This window comes from Lygodium microphyllum, chromosome 24 (assembly GCF_053477565.2).
Source record: "Lygodium microphyllum isolate KBCC chromosome 24, Lygodium_microphyllum_v1.1.10, whole genome shotgun sequence".
NCBI lineage: Eukaryota > Viridiplantae > Streptophyta > Polypodiopsida > Schizaeales > Lygodiaceae > Lygodium > Lygodium microphyllum.
The window spans coordinates 26,474,065-26,492,876 of record NC_141158.1 but is presented as its reverse complement, the minus strand read 5'-3'; the positions used below and the strand labels follow the sequence as shown (position 1 = coordinate 26,492,876).

At 40.4% G+C, this 18,812-nt stretch overlaps 1 pseudogene; it reads right to left on the bottom strand.

The window, feature by feature from the left end:
• Nucleotides 1–1,597: 1,597 nt before the first annotated feature.
• LOC148014931 (uncharacterized) overlaps nt 1,598–18,812 on the bottom strand; it is a 44,439-nt pseudogene continuing 27,224 nt past the window's right edge.

Sequence of the window (18,812 nt, the reverse complement as noted above, 5' to 3'; positions counted from 1 at the left end):
ATTTGCAATTGTATTCATACATATGACCTATGTTGAGTATGTGAGATACCTAAGCTTTACTATAAAAACGCATGAAAACATATCTTCTATATCTACCAACCCATGCATAACCTAAACGGTAGGGAGGAGGGGTTTTGAGGGTGTTTAGTTATTGATAACATTCAAAATTCTGATATATTTGTTTGTGCATACCATATAGGATGTTTGTAATTTAAGTTTAAGAGAGTTGAGTAGTATGAGAAGGCTCGGTGCTGACCCTTAGCAATGCAGCATTACATGTAGGTTGAAATCATTGAAAGAAATATCTTTCCACTTCATAATGATGATTTCTAAATCATAAAATGATTGAGGACTATGGTCCATATACAATTGCATTGCACACAACACATGGTGTCATTCCTGGATGCGTTGCAATTGTATTCATACATATGACCTACGTTGAGCATGTGAGATACCTAAGCTGTAGGTTTAGATGATCAGTTTCCGTGGGGACTTTTTAGTGAGGAAAATATCTATATCTCCTAGAATGTTTGAAAATAAGAGTGGAGTTTGTGACGTACGTGCTATTTGTGTTAGCAGCGTTTCAAGGGGTCAATTCCCGAGGTCTAGGAGAGCTACAGTGGGGCCATGACATTTAGCTGAGGGGTGCCTCCTTCTGTTTGTGCTTATGAGGCACTTTACACTGATATATGTGTAGGAACTCCCTCTGAGGAGTGTGGGGAAGGCTTAACTATTGGATTACAATCCAAAACAAATGCAAAATTCACGATAGAAGTTAGGGCAGTGTATCCCTTAGACGCTCTTGCCCGAGAGGCGGCTGAGGGGGTGTGCTCTTTGAGTGCAGAGACGCCCAACTAGTACTTAGAGTCAGTGTCAGGCCCGTTTTAGGTCCCAACAGGTAGTGCATTTTCTAGGAGCCACTAATAAGTGGTGGTTTCCGAATCTCAGTCAATACGGACCAATTCATTTGTGTATGACAAAAGTCAGTGAGATAGACTCACAAGACTGTTGAGAAATAGACAAATGATGTATGCTCCAAGAGGAGCTGTCCTGAATCCCATATGCACAGTGAGGAGAGTGGAACAACTCAAAGCCTATGAAGCATTGTACTTAACTATGAAATGAATACAATATCATGATGCTTGGTACTTTCAGTTAAGTGTCTTGTCATTGTCAATTCTACACAAGATTGTGTTTATGAGTCCAAGCTAATCTATCTTGGAACCTAATTCACTTGTGTAATAGTTGGTCTCTACTTGTCCATGTCATTATGAACTTGGTCTTCATCTTTGATCCACCATAGCTTGTGTCATGTCCTAGATCCGCATCATTTAACATGGTATCAGAGCCCAATTGGGCATGGCACAGCTCATACTCTGAATCTCTAGTCTCCCTTCACCTCTGGTAATCTCTAACCAGCCCACATTCAGCTCATATCTCCAGTTTCAACTTCAAATCTCAGTTGGACCTTGTGGCAGCCATAGCCAGACTGCACCTACCCACCTTGGAGCTCTTGGATCTCTCTCTACGGGCCATATCTTCAAGTGATTCCTTCTGGAGGTATCTTCCCTTGCTCAAGACGCTTCATCCTAGCACCTCAATCGATGACATTACTGCTTTCCAGCTCCAACATTACAGAAATCGAAATGCGCTGTCCAATCTGCGCCTGTCCACGGTCGTACTGCTGACGCCAATTGTACAGTTCACAATCGACCCTGTGAGCATAGGGCTTTTGAAGCTCACTATGCAAGCCTACTCCCCATGCAATATCTTGGGCAATGGTCAACTCGTTGAGCTGTACGAACTGAAAGAACAGTCAGTTGTCTGAAACCCTAGAGGAAGCCATATCCAGAAAGAAAAGCTTGGTAACCTTGTTCTTTTTCTCATTACCATCATCAACAGTGATTTTGATCACTGAGGAATACTCTCTGAAGCTCATTACTAGTCTGGAAGTGTCCAAGGAAGCTCAGAAGCCACCCACGAAGTTCCTGAGAGGAAGGAGATCAAGTACCGACTAGTATCCATTAACACTCAACTAGTGTCAATTTGACACTGATTCTCTTGTGTCTCTTGACACATTAAAATACAATTTTTTGCTGGTTAACTGAAGATTAGCAACATGGCAGAGCTTGAGCAAATAGCAAAGTTCAATGGAGAAGGCAAGGAGGTATTCTATAAGTTGTAAACCTATATTTCTATTCCAGCTACTGCTCAATTGCAATATTTTTGAATGGGCTAGACTTTAACATTCAAGTGTAGTTGAGCATTGTTGCTCTTACCAACATTGATACGGCTATTACAGAAGAGCAGAAGAGGTAGAATCACGATTACAAGCAGCTTATACCTCTAGGGCAAACTAGAATTTGACTTTAGGGTTTAGAAACACTTTAGCACTGACAAATGGAGGTCAAGGGACGCCCATGAGTCCTCCTAATGGGAGAGGAAGTATAATTCCAAATGTGCCCATGTTGCCAGCTCCTCCTAGGGTAACCATGCCTATAACTAGCTAGATGGCTCCACCAACTATTGGAAGCCCAACGATAAATCCTACCATTGTTCCAGGGAATCAACAGCCAATCCCTAATCAAGTGGTTAGGCCAATGGAACGACAGTAGACGATCACAGCTATGAGTCAAGTGCCTTGAATGCCCTTGGCAAAGTTAAGGATATGATGAAGCACTATACTGATATGATTAGCGAACAATATAGACAAATATCCATTGATGTTAATTTCCTTAAGAAGTAGTAGAATTTGATAGGGAGTCGACACCCTGAAGAGGATGGCCCCTCAAGATTCAGTTATAAGTGGTGTGGTGGCCAACATTTCCCTAGGAATTGTCTAAATATTAAATGTGACATATGTGATTAAGCACAACAAGACTACCCCATATAATCCTCAAGCGAATGGTCAAGTTGAGAGTACAAATAAACAACGGGTGGGAATCTCATCCAAGATAGTATCAGAAAGCAAGCGCAACTGGGATAAGAAATTATATGTGGCAATGTGGGCTTACAACATGGCATTCAAGAGAGCCACATGCCACACTCGTTGCCGTGACGCTGCCCGTCCACCACTACAAATCTGAGGGCGGAGTTTTTCGCCAAGAATTTGAAAACATTAGTCAGCATCATTAGGGATTTATTTTCCGTTGTGTGTATCTTTTGTGTTTGCATTTGCATGACGCACAAAGCACTTGTAGTTAGGCTAAGCACAATTTCTTCAATGCATTCATAATTTTTTGTGTGAAGCATCTCTCGATTGATTACATAGCATGGATTCTAATTTGCAAATTTCATGGTGATTGGGCATGAAGTTCTTTTTCAAAGCATGTTTTTGATAGGGCACAACGCATGGAAAAACAGGTTCATAAGAAAATACAAATTTTGAAAGCTCAAAGACATGGGTTTTATCCGCTAAGAAGATTACACATTCTGTCAATGTCTTCTTGGCATAGGTTTTGCAAGGAGTTTGAGCTTGGATCCTACTCAATTGTGGGGTTCTGTTTCAAGACTTATAGGCTCAAGATGGTCATGTAAACAGGGAAGCTATTGAAAAAGCTTGCAAGTCAGATTTATTACTACAATTGACCAACAACAAGATTAACAAAGCATACATTTTGGATAATGCACCTTCCCTTGAGGCCGTACTGGTATCAAAGGAGTTGATAAGAGTTGTGATTTTGTGGCATGAAATGTGGAAAGAAGCAATAGAGGAAGCAAGCCGCATGTATTTTGGAGGCAAAGCTAAATGTGCTATTACCTTTGTACAAGTTGCTTAAGAAGGAGGGTGCTACAAACACCAAAGAGATCACCATGCAAGAAATGCATGGATGAGGCCATGCATTCTTATTAAAAGGTCATGAAGAATTACGCCAATAAAAAGGGGTGTGTGGCTACAAGTATTCCTTCTTTGGAAATAAACAGTTATGATCGTACCTAAAATAATATGGTTAGAGTTCAAAGCTTGAAGAGGCCATTGACTTTTCAGTATTTGTGAACTAAAAAGGAGCTAATGAAAACTGTGATGCATTTATCCAAAAGGTCTGGCAATCCTTGTTAGTTGTTCATGCTCTTATTCTTCCTCTTAAAGAAGATATAGAGACATGGCTAAAGTTTTCCTCTACAAAAAGTTATAGAGTATGCTCCATTATGGGTAAAAGCAGGGCATCATGTTGCACAAAGATATTCTTGTAAGAATACAATAGTCATATTGTGAAAATAATTTATGAAAACAATTTCATAAAGCATATCACTGAAATAGATGTCAGACGAAGGCAAATTTTGAAGCGACAAGATGACATATATACTGACGTCAACCAACATAAGATTTTCTGAAGCTTTTTTTCTATAATAAAGCTACAAGCTTTCTGGATGGTAGCGCAGGGTATAAAAACGGACAAGGGTGGGATGGAAGGAAGGAAGGAGGGGAAGCATCAACAAGCTTTGAAGAACGAAGGAAGCTAACGAAGTAGCAGAAGCGAACGAAGTAGAAGGTGGTGAGGAGACGACGGCTAACAGAAGGCGAGACGATGGGAAGAAGAAAGATAGGACCTTGGAGGTTGCGATGATGCATTGATGATAAAGAAGGATTGCATTGATGATAAAGTCTGAAGATGATCAAAGGAAGAGATGAAGAGAAGAGCCGCTGGGACAAAGTGCCGAAAGGAACATCAACTTGCGCTTCAGTAATAAGTAAAGTTTTGAAGTAGAACACGAGGATTTGAAGATGATGACAAGGCTGCTGATGAAGCAAACGACATGAACAAAAATGATGGCCGCCATCTCTTCCCCCATTTGAAAATAAAAATATCGCCATCACTACGTTCTATGCTAATCACTATTATTTGCTTCAAATGTGCTTATGCTCTTGCACCAAGTGGGCTTGTGTGCACCATGCAGTTTGGAAAAGCGAGACTAAATTGAAAATAGAATCCACACTATCCATAAGAAAAGTTTCTTATCCTTCATATCCATTTTGTGCTTGTGTAGCATGCACTGCCTCAAAAACATACGATTGTCGAAAGCCATCTAACCACATTCTATGTCTCTCAATGAAGTGCTTATATCATGGAGTGGATCTCTTACCTCGGGAGATCATTTCTTGTATCTTGTTCCCAAATGTAAAGCAAGTTTGAATGTATACATGACTTCTTCTGTCTCATCTTGCCCACATATGGATTTGATTGAATGGGAAACTTAATCATTCTTCTACTCCATGTATTTCCGTTGAGTTGAGTACTCTTCATCATCCTTTGCTCCCATCCCGGGTACCGTCCCTGCGGTGAGTGACTTTCACGAACTCCCCCTTGCGCGAATTGTGTGTGACATCTACTACTTAACCTAACGTGAAAGTGTCGCTTCTTATTGTGGAGATGGGAGATTCTTCAAATACTCCACTCACTTCATCATCGAGTGCTTCTTCCTTTCTGACCGATGAGATGAAGAATTTATTGCAAACTCTTTCTTCAGCCATTATGATGCAGAATCAATTAGATTTATTACTACAATTGACCAACAACAAGATTAACAAAGCATACCTTTTGGATAATGTACCTTCCCTTGAGGCCGTACTGGTATCAAAGGAGTTGATAAGAGTTACAATTTCCTGGCATGAAACATAGAAAAGAAGCAATAGAGGAAGCAAGCCGCATGTATTTTGGAGGCAAAGCTAAATGTGCTGTTACCTTTATACAAGTCGCTTAAGAAGGATGGTGCTGCAAACACCCAAGAGATCACCATGCAAGAAATGCATGGACAAGACCATACGTTCTTATTAAAAGGTCTCATGTGGCACAAAGATATTCTTGTAAGAATAAAATAGTCATATTGGTGAAAATAATTTATGAAAATAATTCATAAAGCATATCGCTGAAATAGATATCAGACGAAGGCAAATTTTGAAGTGAAAAGATGGCATATGTATTGATGTCAATAAAGCTTTTCTGAAGCTTTTTTTTTTGTAATAAAGCTATGAGCTTTTGGGATGGTAGCACAGGGTACAAAAACGGATAAGGGTGGGACGGAAGGATGGAGGAGAAGCATCAACAAGCTTTGAAGAACGAAGGAAGCTGACGAAGTACTAGAAGCAAACGAAGCAGAAGGTGGTGAGGAGACAACAACTAATAGAAGGCGGGATGACGGGAAGAAGAAAGATACGGACTCGGAGGCTACGATGATGCGTTGACAATAAAGAAGGAAGTGGAGGAGACAGTGCAAAAGAAGACAAAGAGGAGGAGTTTGAAGATGATCAAAGGAAGAGATGAAGACGAACACAAAAAGAAGAGCCGATGGGACAAAGTGCCGAAAGGAACATCAACCTACGCTTCAGTAATAAGTAAAGATCTGAAGTAGAATATGAAGGAGAAGATGAGGATTTGAAGATGATGACAAGGCTACCGATGAAGCGAACAGCATCAACAAAAACGACGGCCGCCATCTCTTCTCTCATTCAAAAATAAAAATATCACTATCAATGCGTTCTGTGCTAATCACTATTATTTGCTTCAAATCTATTTATGCTCTCGTTAAATTGAATTGATCACGTTTATGTTGAATCAAATCTGCACCAAGTGGGCCTGTGCACGCCATGCAGTTTGGAAAGGCGAGACGGAATTGAAAATACAATCCACACTATTCATAAGAAAAATTGCTTATCCTTCATATCCATTTTGCGCGCGTGTAGCAAGCACTGCCTCAAAAACATACGATTGCCGAAAGCCATCTGACCGCACTCTATGTCTCTCAGTGAAGTGCTTATATCATGGAGTGGATCCCTTACATTGGAATATCATTTCTTGTATCTTGTTCCCAAATGTAAAGCAAGTTTGAATGTATACATGACTTCTTTCGTCTCACCTTGCCCACATATGGATTTGATTGAATGGGAAACCTAATCATTCTTCTACTCCACGTATTTGCCTTGAGTTGAGTACTCTTCATCTTCCTCTGCTCCCATCCCGGGTAGCGACCCTGCGGCAAGTGACGTTCATGAACCCCCCCTTGCAGGAATCACGTGCGACATTTGGTGAACCCGACGTGAAAGCATTGCTTCTTATTTATGGAGATGGGAGACTCTTCGAATACTCCACCCACTTCATCATCGAGTGCTTCTTCCTTTCTGATCGATGAGATGAAGAATTTATTGCAAACTCTTTCTTCAGCCATTATGATGCAAAATCAACAGATGCAGTTATTTATGCAACAATAGCAGCAGTTACATGAGCAACAATTAGATCAACAACGAATGTTGCATCACGAACAAGAGCGTACGCATGGTGCAATACAGGTGATCGAGGATGTGGGTGAGCATAAATTATTTGATGGCTGAAGTGTCTCACCCTATGTTAAAGCTTTTGAAAGCCAGATGCACTTCTTTGGAGTTCCGTCCATTTGGAGGAACTATTTTCTATGGCTTGTCATGCCCACTTTGCGGGTTAGAGTGACTGATTTATTTGTGCAAGACTCAAACTGGAATGTCTTCAAGAAGGCGATCAAAGATGAATATTTTCTGGAGGATTATGCTATTGCTACGCGGAAGACATTTAGGGAATGGGTCTATTATCCCAACAAAGGACTTGTTGCTTCTGAGCTGTTGCGGGAATTTGAAGAGCGATACAACCAGTTGGATGCATTAAAGCCAAGAGATCTAAACTCGGAGAAAGTGGAGTTATTCTTGCAGGCAACTGATCATGCACTCCAAGACGAGTTGGAAGAACTTCTTGAAGACCGTACCGCAGCCTATGGGATTGAAGATAGATTGGCAAGATGTTGTTGATGCAGTTTCCAGATTGACAAAGAGGTGGAGATGGAAGTCTTGCATGCAGAACGGCATGCAAACAACTCTAGCGATGTCTTCTCTTACCTCGACTTCTCCTTCTTCTCGTGTTGGTCCTTCCACTTCTTCTCCTACTTCTCATCCTGTTGTCTATGCTTATGCCTATGCCTATGCCTTTTCTTGTTGTGGTTGTCAGACCATCTGCCAAACCACTACCGAAGACATGGTGAAAGAAATTTGAAAGAACTTGAAAGATCTTCAAATTAAGATGACTAGAAGAGAATAACAACCACTTAACCTAGCTCCAACTTCTGCCCCAACCTCTTCTACTCCTATGAATTCTTCCAGAAATGATTGTGTTCACCCTTGCATATGGTGCGATAGTCCAGATCATGAGGGAAGGATTGTCAAGACTTTGAAGAGGCGAAAAGATTGAAGTTGGTGATCTGGAAGGACAGGATGATATGTTTCGGAGACACAGATCAACCGCTTAAAGCAAATTTTGGCAAAGGAGGTATGAAGAAATTATTGGAGGAATCTCTTTTACGCTCTTCTTCTTTGAAGAAAGAGGTGGCAAGAGAAGCTACTGCTTATGGTCTTCAATTGGAGCAGTTGCCGAAAGATAAGTCTCCTTTATGGTCCTATGCACTGCATGCATAAAAGAAAGGTAAAGCTTCATCACCCAAACTTTCATCCATAGGAGATGCAATTAGAAAAGGAACTAGATGGAATGATTGCATAGATGTCTTTTCTGTCTATGCTTACATTGCAAAATCTTAAGGATTTGAAGCACTTGTTGAAGAAAAGTGGTAAAGAGATAATGATCAACCTAAAGGATCGAATAGGGTGACTAGGAGGAGTGAACTAGTTCTTCAGCCTTCTTCTTCAAGATCAGAGCAGGGTATGGCTAACGTACAGAAGCCAAAAGTACAAGAAGATCAAAAGGCCCCAAAGATAAAGGATCCAAAGCCAAAAAAGAAACCTGGATTCAAGCTGCTATCCGACATCGAAACGACCACGGACATAAAAAAGGTACTTGAGGATAGGATTATTAATTGTAAAATTTAATTTACACTTGGAGAAGTCTTGGGGATTGCTAAAAGAGAGTTTCATGATGTTATAATCAATATCATAAATAGAAAATGACAGGTTATCAAAGAGCCAACACAGGATATGATCCATCAAGAGGCTTTAGTCACTGCTAAGGCTATTCTCTATGGGTTGCAAATTGAGGAGGTTGATTCTGATGAGGAGACTATTGAGGAGTCTATAGATAGAGCTCTATGTATGCAGTCCAAGAAATCTCTTTATGCTTGACCCTCTGTACAGTATGATCAGGGCAAAGATACGCCTAGATTGGTGCCTTGTAGCCATTTTCCTGGAAGTCACTAGGCTCGTGCGACTACTCAAACTATCGTCAAGCTTGGGTAGATTGAGATTCCTTGTGTTGCTCTTTTGGATCATGGCTCTGAGATAAATGTCATAGTGCAAGGTTTATATGATACTAGTAGATGGCCGGTTGATGTGGATCATAGTTGGCACATGTGTGCAGCCAACAACACTGCAAGAGATTTGTACGATGCTTGTCCAAACCTGAAGATTTCTATTGGAGATGTGGGTGAGTCTTATCATTTCTTTGTACAGAACTCTTGTTCTTATCCTATTATTTTGGGGCAGCCATTTATTGTCGAGTCTCGGACGAAGACTAAGCTTCTAGATGATGGGTCTGGGATCCAAAGCAAGGATGGTAAGAGAGTTGTCCAATTCATGACCATTTGTATGAACCATCAGCGAAATAAATATTCTTTGAGGGATTCCCCACTTCTAGGCAAGAGAGCTAGATTTTTGTTAGGTACCATGGTCTTGCGAGACGATGGTGGTACGACTTAGGAAAATATCTCTCCTCCTGGTAGCGGTAGTTTTTCCTCATGTGTTTATGGTGTATCCATTGAAATTACTTTTTGTTTTCAGTGTATTTCTGATATGACTAGAGCTGCCAGGTAGTAGTACGTAAAAAGAAAAGAAAAAGAATTGATGATTGCAGGAGTTATGCAGGAAGAAGACCGGATAGATGGCCTTTCATGCTCAAGTACCATGGAAGAACTTTCGGTATTGCTAAATGCTAACAATCAAGAGTTGTCATATGTCTTACAAGTCCATTCTCTAGCGATATATTGTGAAATTGCTGATTTCATGCTTCAAAAGAATTTGGGCCCTGCAGATTCTCAGCAAAAAGTATTATTTGCTAACATATTTCAACAAAAAGATTTGGGTGTTGCTGTTTATACATAGCAAAATTTGTGTTTACCAGGGTATTTTTATCGAGGGGTGAAATTTGCAGGTTGTAGCAATGAAGCCAGAGTTTAGACAAAATATAAGACAGTTGACAAGAAGGTTAGACCCGTTTTGCAGGACTGCTACCTTTGGATAGTGATGAGATGATTAGGAGAGTTGCTATGAAACCTCCTTTGCAAGATGCTGCAAGTATCGGACATAAGTTTTTAGCTAAGACATTGCAAGAGATGAAGATTGGGATGACCAAAGGTTTTCTGCTTCTTGAAGAGGTAAGATGTTTTGAAGAGATGTTATGCAGACATGAAAAAGCTTTTGCCTTCTTTCCACATGAGATTGGATGCGTTGATCCTAGGGTTTTGATGCCTATGGTTATTTTTACCATTCCACATGTCCCTTGGAATCTACGGCCTATTCCTGTGTAGTGGGCTCACTTGCCCCAATTGGTAGAGCTTTTGAATGAACAGATCAGGATTGCAATTGTAGAGCCATCTTCAGCTCCATATTCCAATAGATGGTTCATAGTCCCTAAGAAGAATGGGACACTCATATTCATACAGGACCTACAACGAGTAAATAAGGTCACTATTCGAAATGTTGGTGCTGGACCTATTGTGGATGAGTTCACCAAAGCCTTTGCTAGACATGCTATCTATTCACTAGGTGATCTTTATTGTGGATATGATCAGTTTCAGCTTGCCCTTGAGGGCATGGATTTGACTATAATGAAGACACCTCTAGGCCTTGTCCGAATGTGTACGCTTCCATAAAGGAGCTACTAATTCGGTTGTCCATATGATGAATGGAATGAACAAGGTTCTATGAGATTTTATTCTTGAGCTTACTACGCCTTTCATAGATTATTTACCTATCAAGGGTTGCTTGGAAGATGGAAAAGATGATTCTTTAGACAACCATGGATGTAGGTTCTTTGTGGCTTCACATATTAGAGATGTTGAGAGGATTCTTTACAGACTAGAGGAAGTGAATTTGACCATGTCAAGGTTGAAGTCTATTGTTGGATCCAGAGAAGCTTTTGCCTTCTTTCCATATGAGATTGGATGTGTTGATCCTAGGGTTGTGATGCCTATGGTTATTTTTACCATTCCACATGTCCCTTGGAATATAGGCCTATTCCTGTGCCGAGGGCTTACTTGCCCCAATTGGTAGAGCTTTTGAATGAACGGATCAAGATGGCAATTCTAAAGCCATCTTCAGCTCCATATTCCAATATATGGTTCGCAGTTCCTAAGAAGAATGGGACACTCAGATTCATACAGCACCTACAGCCAGTAAACAAGGTCACTATTCAAAATGTTGGTGTTGGACCTATTGTGGATGAGTTCGTCGAAGCCTTTTTGTTGGACATGCTATCTATTTGCTCGACATTTTGTATTCTGGATATGATCAGTTTCAGCTTGCCCTGAGAGCATGGATTTGACTACGATGAAGATACCTCTAGGTCTTGTCTGGATGTGTACGCTTTTGCAAGGAGCTACTAATTTGGTTGCCCATATGATGAATGTAATAAACAAGGTTCTACAAGATTTTATTCCTGAGCTTACTATGCCTTTCATTGATGATTTACCTATCAAGGGTTGCTTGGAAGAAGGAAAATATGATTCTTTAGATGACCATGGATGTAGGTTCTTTGTGGCTTCACATATTAGAGATATTGAGAGTATTCTTTGCAGGCTATAGGAAGTGAATTTGACCTTGTCAAGGTTAAAGTCTATTTTTCGAGCTAGAGAAGCTTTGATTGTTGGACATATGTGTGGATATTATAGCAGGAAGCCTTCTCCTGTGAAGGTTGATGCCATAGAGAAGATTGCAGAGACTTGTTCTTCTACTTCGGAGGTTCGCAGTTTCTTAGAGCTTGTGTGTTTTATCTTATTTGAATTCCTCATTTTGCTCATATTGCAGATGATCTCTACCCGCTCTTGAGGAAAGGGCAACGTTTTTCTTGGGAGATAAAACATATTAAAGCCATGCAGAAACTGAAGAAATTATTGAGAGCTGCTCCGATTCTTTGAAAGGCAGATTATGAGTGTGATAGACCTATTATTTTTACTATTGATACTAGTCCTATCGGCATTGGATCAGATGTTGGCCAAGAAAATGCAAATGGGAATATGTATGCTATTCGGTTTGGGGTGAAAGTCCTAAATGAATGGCAACGAAGGTATTCACAAGTTAAAAGAGAGCTCTTGGGAGTTGTCACGGCTCTCAAGAATGACAGAGAGTACTTCATTGGAGCTACTGTGGTGGTTCAGACTAATTATTTGCCTCTTCTATTTATGATCACGAGTTGTTCTACTCCAGATATTACCATGCTTAGGTGGATTGGGTACATAGTAGGTAAAGAAAACCAAGTAGCCGATATGCTTTCACGAGCAAGGTATGATTATATGGATATTTCTTGTATTCATGATGCTGATAATGGGGATGATCTTTTAGCCATGCATGCTGATCATATTTGTCATGTGTCTGCTTTGGAAAGCTTTGATGAGACTTTGTATACAGGAGAGTATGTACAGATTGGATGTTATTTAAGTCTAGAGAGGATGGATGGACTGATGCAGACTTAAAGAAGATTAGAAGAAAAGATTATGGTTTCTTCTTGCGAAGTGGGCTACTTTGGAATCATCCACAAAAGGGAGGAGGACAACCATTGAGAGTTGTTTGGATAGAGCCTCACAGGTGCGGATCATGAAAGAATTCCACGAAAGTCTTTGGGCTAGGCATCGAGCTGTTTGGGCGACCTATGAGAAGATCAAAGAATGCTATTTGTGGAGAGGCATGTACAAAGATATCTCACAGTTTGTTGAGACATGCCCTGATTGTCAGTTGTTCTCTTCAGTGAGGCATAGAGATGAGCTTCATCCTACCTACCCACTATGTATTCGTTACAAGTGGGTTCTTGATTTGATTACTATTCTTGTTGGTTTATGGTAGATGTGCTATATTGTTTTGGCATGAGAAGATCTCACAAATCAAGTGGAATGAAGAGCATTATGAACGAAGTCTACTTGAGTGGTTTGTAAGTTTTTATTGGAGGATGTTATTTGTAGGTATGGATGTATTGGAAAAGTTACTACAGATAAAGGTGAGTTGGATGCTAATGAGGCTAGGGAGTTTTTCTCTTGCCTTGGCATTAAACTTGCTTTGAATACGGCGTATAATCTAGAAGGCAACAGGAAGAGTGAAAGAGGCCATCTGCCAATTGTGAAAGCCTTGGCCAAAGCATGTGGTGGACGGGTTCGGTAATGGCCTAGGTTGTTTCCTTATACCTTATGGGCTGATTGCAGCACTCATATTGTGACTACAGGTTATATGCCAGATGAGTTGATGTATGGGCAGAAGCCAATCATGCCTACATGGACTTGTACACTTACTTGGAGTGCTTCACCATGGCAACAAGAAGAGACGACTAGAGAAGATCTTTTGGCTCTTTGTATTCGTCAGTTGGAGAGAAGACCTAAAGATATTGAGAGAGCAATTCAAAAGCTCAAAGAGGCCAGGATTCACAACAAAGACCACTTTGATAGCAGACACAGATTTTCTAGACAATGGTTTGGACCCTATTTAGTGTAGCATGTCCATGACAATGCTACATATTCCTTAGTAGAGCTTGATGGTACGACCTTGCATGCTGATTCTGATTGCAGGGAAGAGAATCAAACTATTTAAAAGAAGAGATGATGTAACCTATGAAGTCAGAAAGTTGGATGATACGATTTATGATGGACTTGAGCCAAGAGATGATGAAGATGAAGATGTGGACATTGTAGATGCTTTTACAGAAGATGAAGAAATTCCATTGACCGTCGAGCTTGGTGGTGGCGAGGATGGGTAGCTGTGGCCCATCTGGATTATGTGCACATTTGGAGGGGGGCGGATGTCTTGACGATGTGTGCTCACCACTACAAATCTGAGGGTGGAGTTTTTCGCCAAGAATTTGAAAACATTAGTTAGCATCATTAGGGATTTATTTTCCATTGTGTGTATCTTTTGTGTTTGCATTTGCATGACGCACAAAGCACTTGTAGTTAGGCTAGGCACGATTTCTTCAATGCATTCATAATTTTTTTTGTGGAGCATCGCTCGATTGATTGCATAGCATGGATTGTAATTTGCAAACTGCATGGTGATTGGGCACGAAGTTCTTTTTCAAAGCATGTTTTTGATAGGGCACAATGCATGGAAAAACAAGTTCATAAGAAGATATACATTTTGAAAGCTCAAAGACATGGGTTTTGTCCCCTAATAAGATTACACATTCTGTCAATGTCTTCTTGGCATAGGTTTTGCAAGGAGTTTGAGCTTGGACATTATCCTACTCAATTTTGGGGTTCTGTTTCAAGATTTACATGCTCAAAATGGCCGTGCAAATAGGGAAGCTATTGAAAAAACTCGCAAGTCAAATTTATTACTACAATTGACCAATAGCAAGATTAACGAAGCATACCTTTTGGATAATGCACCTTCCCTTGAGGCCCAACTAGTATCAAAGGATTTGATAAGAGTTGCGATTTTGTGGCATAAAACGTGGAAAGAAGCAATAGAAGGAAGTAAGTCGTATGTATTTTGGAGGCAAAGCTAAATGTGATGTTACCTTTGTACAAGTCGCTTAAGAAGGAGGGTGCTACAAACACCCAAGAGATCACCATGCAAGAAATGAATGGCTGAGACCATACGTTTTTATTAAAAGGTCATGAAGAATTACGCCAATAAAAAGGGGTGTGTGGCTACAAATCTTCCTTCTTTGGAAATAGACAGTTATGATTGTACCTAAAATAATATGGTTAGAGTTCAAAGCTAGAAGAGGCCATTGACTATTCAATACTTGTGAACTAAAAAGGAGCTAAAGAAAACTATGTTGCATTTATCCAAAAGATGTGGCATGTTCATATTCATGGCACCAAACTCAATGTGGAGGTCTGTCAATCCTTGTTAGTTGTTCACGCTCTTGTTCTTTCTCCTAAAGGAGATATAGAGACATGGCTAAAGTTTTCCACTACAAAAGGTTATAGAGTATGCTTCATTGTTGGTAAAAGCGGGGCATCGTGTGGCATAAAGATATTCTTGTAAGAATACAATAGTCATATTGGTGAAAATAATTTATAAAAATAAGTTCATAAAGCATATCGCTGAAATAGATGTCAGATGAAGGCAAATTTGAAGTGAAAAGATGACATATGTACTGACGTCAACCAACAGAAGCTTTTATGAAGCTTTTTTTCTATAATAAAGCTACGAGCTTTTGGGATGGTAGCGTAGGGTATAAAAACGAACAAGGGTGGGATGGAAGGATGGAGGGGAAGCATCAACAACCTTTGAAGAACGAAGGAATCTGGCGAAGTAGCAGAAGCAAACGAAGCAAAAGGTGGTGAGCAGACGACGGCTAACAGAAGGCGAGATGATGGGAAGAAGAAAGATACGAACTCAGAGGCTGCGATGATGTGTTGCTGATAAAGAAGAAAGCAGAGGAGACGGTACAAAAGAAGACAAAGAGGAGGAGTTTGAAGATGATCAAAGGAAGAGACAAAGACAAAGACGAAAAGAAGAGCCGCTAGGACAAAGTGCCGAAAGGAACGTCAACCTACACTTTAGTAATAAGTAAAGATCTAAAGTAGCAGACGAGGATTTGAAGATGATGACAAGGTTGCCAATGAAGCGAACGACATCAACAAAAACGGCGGCCGCCATCTCTTCTCGCGTTCAAAAATAAAAATATCACCATCACTGCATTCTGTGCTAATCACTATTATTTGCTTCGAATCTGTTTATGCTCTCGTTAAATTGAATTGATCACATTTACGTTGAATGAAATATGCACCAAGTGGGCATGTGCCTGCCATGCAATTTGGAAAGGTGAGACGAAATTGAAAATACAATCAACATTTTCCATAAGCAAATTTGTTTATCCTTCATATCCATTTTGCGCTTGTGTAGCTTGTGTAGCAAGCACTGCCTCAAAAACATACAATTTCCGAATGCCATCTGACCACACTGTATGTCTTAGTGAAGTGCTTATATCATGGAGTGGATCTCTTACCTTGGGAGATCATTTCTTGTATCTTGTTCCCGAATGTAAAGCAAGTTTGAATGTATACATGACTTCTTCCAGCTCACCTTGCCCACATATGTATTTGATTGAATGGGAAACTTAATCATTCTTCTACTCCACGTATTTGCCTTGAGTTGAGTATCTTCATCTTCCTTTGCTCCCACCTCGGGTAGCGTCCATGCAGCGAGCAACTTTTATGAAACCCCCCTTGCACGAATCACATGCGACATCTGGTGAACCTGATGTGAAAGCGTTGCTTCTTATTGTGGAGATAGGAGACTCTTCGAATACTCCACCCACTTCATCATCGAGTGCTTCTTCCTTTCCAATCAATGAGATGAAGAATTTATTGCAAACTCTTTCTTCATCCATTATGATGCAGAATCAGTAGATGCAGTTATCTATGCAGCAGTAGCAATAGTTATATGAGCAACAATTGGATCAACAAATGCTGCATCAAGAACACGAGCGTACGCATGGTGCAACCAAGGCAATCGAGGATGTGGGTGAGCATAAATTATTTGATGGCTGAAATGTCTCATCGTATCTTAAAGCTTTTGAAAGCCAGATGCGCTTCTTTGGAGTTCCGTCCATTTGGAGCAACTATTTCCTACGGCTTGTCACTCCTGCTTTGTGGGTCAGAGTGACTGATTTATTTATACAAGACTCAAACTGGAACATCTTCAAGAAGGCGCTCAAAGATGAATATTTTCTAGAGGATTATGCTATTGCTACGTAGAAGGCATTCAGAGAATGGGTCTATCAGCCCAACAAAGGACTTGTTGCTTCTGAGTTGTTGCGGGAATTTGAAGAACAATACAACTAGTTGGATGCATTAGAGCAAAGAGATCTACACTCAGAGAAAGTGGAGTTATTCTTGCAGGCAGCTGATCCTGCACTCCCGAATGAGTTGGAAGAGCTTCTTGAAGACTGTATCGCAGCATGTGGGATTGAAGATAGATTGGCAAGATGTTGTTAATGCGGTTTCCAGATTGACAAAGAGGCGGAGATGGAAAGCTCACTTGTAGAACGGCATGCAAACACCTCTAGCGATGTCTTCTCCTACCTCAACTTCTCCTACTTCTCTTGTTGCTCCTTCCACTTCTTCTCGTACTTCTCATCCTATGTCTATGCCTATGCATGCTACGCTTGCCAGACCATCTGTCACACCAACTGTCGAAGACATGGTGGAAGAAATTTGAAAGAGCTTGAAAGATCTTCAAATTAAGATGACTAAAAGAGAACAACAACCACATAACCCAGCTCCAACTTTTGCCCCAACCTCCTCTACTCCTATGAACTCTTCCAGAAACAATCATTTTCAGCATTGCATACGAAGCAATAGTCTAGACCATGAGGAGCGGAAGGACTGTCAAGACTTTGAAGAGGCGAAAAGACTGAACTTGGTGATCTGGAAGGACAGGATGATATGTTTTGGAGACACAAAGCAACCGCTTAAAACAAATTTTGGCAAAGGAGGTATGAGAAAATTATTGGAGGAATTTCTTTTACACTCTTCTTATGTGAAGCAAGAGGTGGCAAGAGAAGCTGCTACCTATGGTCTTCAATTGGAGCAATTGCCGAAAGATAAGTCTCCTTTATGGTCCTATGCATTACATGCATAAAAGAAAGGTAAAGCTTAATCATCCGAACTTTCATCCATAGGAAATGCAATTAGAAAAGGGACTGGATGGAATGATCATATAGATGTCTTTTCTATCTATGCTTACATTGCAAAATCTCAAGGATTTGAAGCACTTGTTAAAGAAAAGTGGAAAAGAGATAATGATCAACTTGAAGGATTGAAGAGGGCGACTAGGAGGAGTGAACTAGTTTTTCAACCTTCTTCTTCAGGACCGGACCAGAGTATGGCTAATGTACAGAAGCCAAAAGTACAAGAAGATCAGAAGGCCCCAAAGATAAAGGATCCAAAGCCGAAAAAGCAACTTGGATTCAAGCTGCTATCCGACATCGAAACAACCACAGACTTGAAAAATGTACTTGAGGATCGGATTCTTAATTGTAAAATTGAATTTACACTTGGAGAAGTCTTGGGGATTGCTAAAAGAGAGTTTCATGATGTTATCATCGACACCATTTTAAAAAAATGACAAGTTATTGAAGAGCCAATGCAAGATATGATCCATCAAGAGGCTTTAGATGTTGCCGAGGCTATTCTCTATGGGTTGCAGATTGAGGAGGTTGATTCTGATGAGGAGACTATTGAGGAGTCTGCAGATAGAGCTCTATGTATGCAATCCAAGAAGTCTCTTCATACTTTGCTTCACCCTCTATACAGTATGATGAGGGCGAAGATGCACCTAGATTGGTGCTTCGTAGCCATTTTCCTAGAAGTTACTGGGCTCGTGCGACTAGTGAAACTGTCGTCAAGCTTGGTGAGATTGAGACTCCTTGTGTTGCTCTTTTGGATCATGGCTTCAAGACTAATGTCATAGTGCTAGGTTTATATGATACTAGTAGATGATTGGTTGATGTGGATCATGGTTGACCCATGCATGCGGCCAACAACACTGCACGAGATTTATACGATGCTTGTCTGAACATGAAGATTTCTATTGGAGATGTGAGTGAGTCTTATAATTTCTTTGTATAGAATTATTGTTCTTATCCCATTATTTTGGGGCAGCCATTTATTGCCAAGTCTTCGATGGAGAC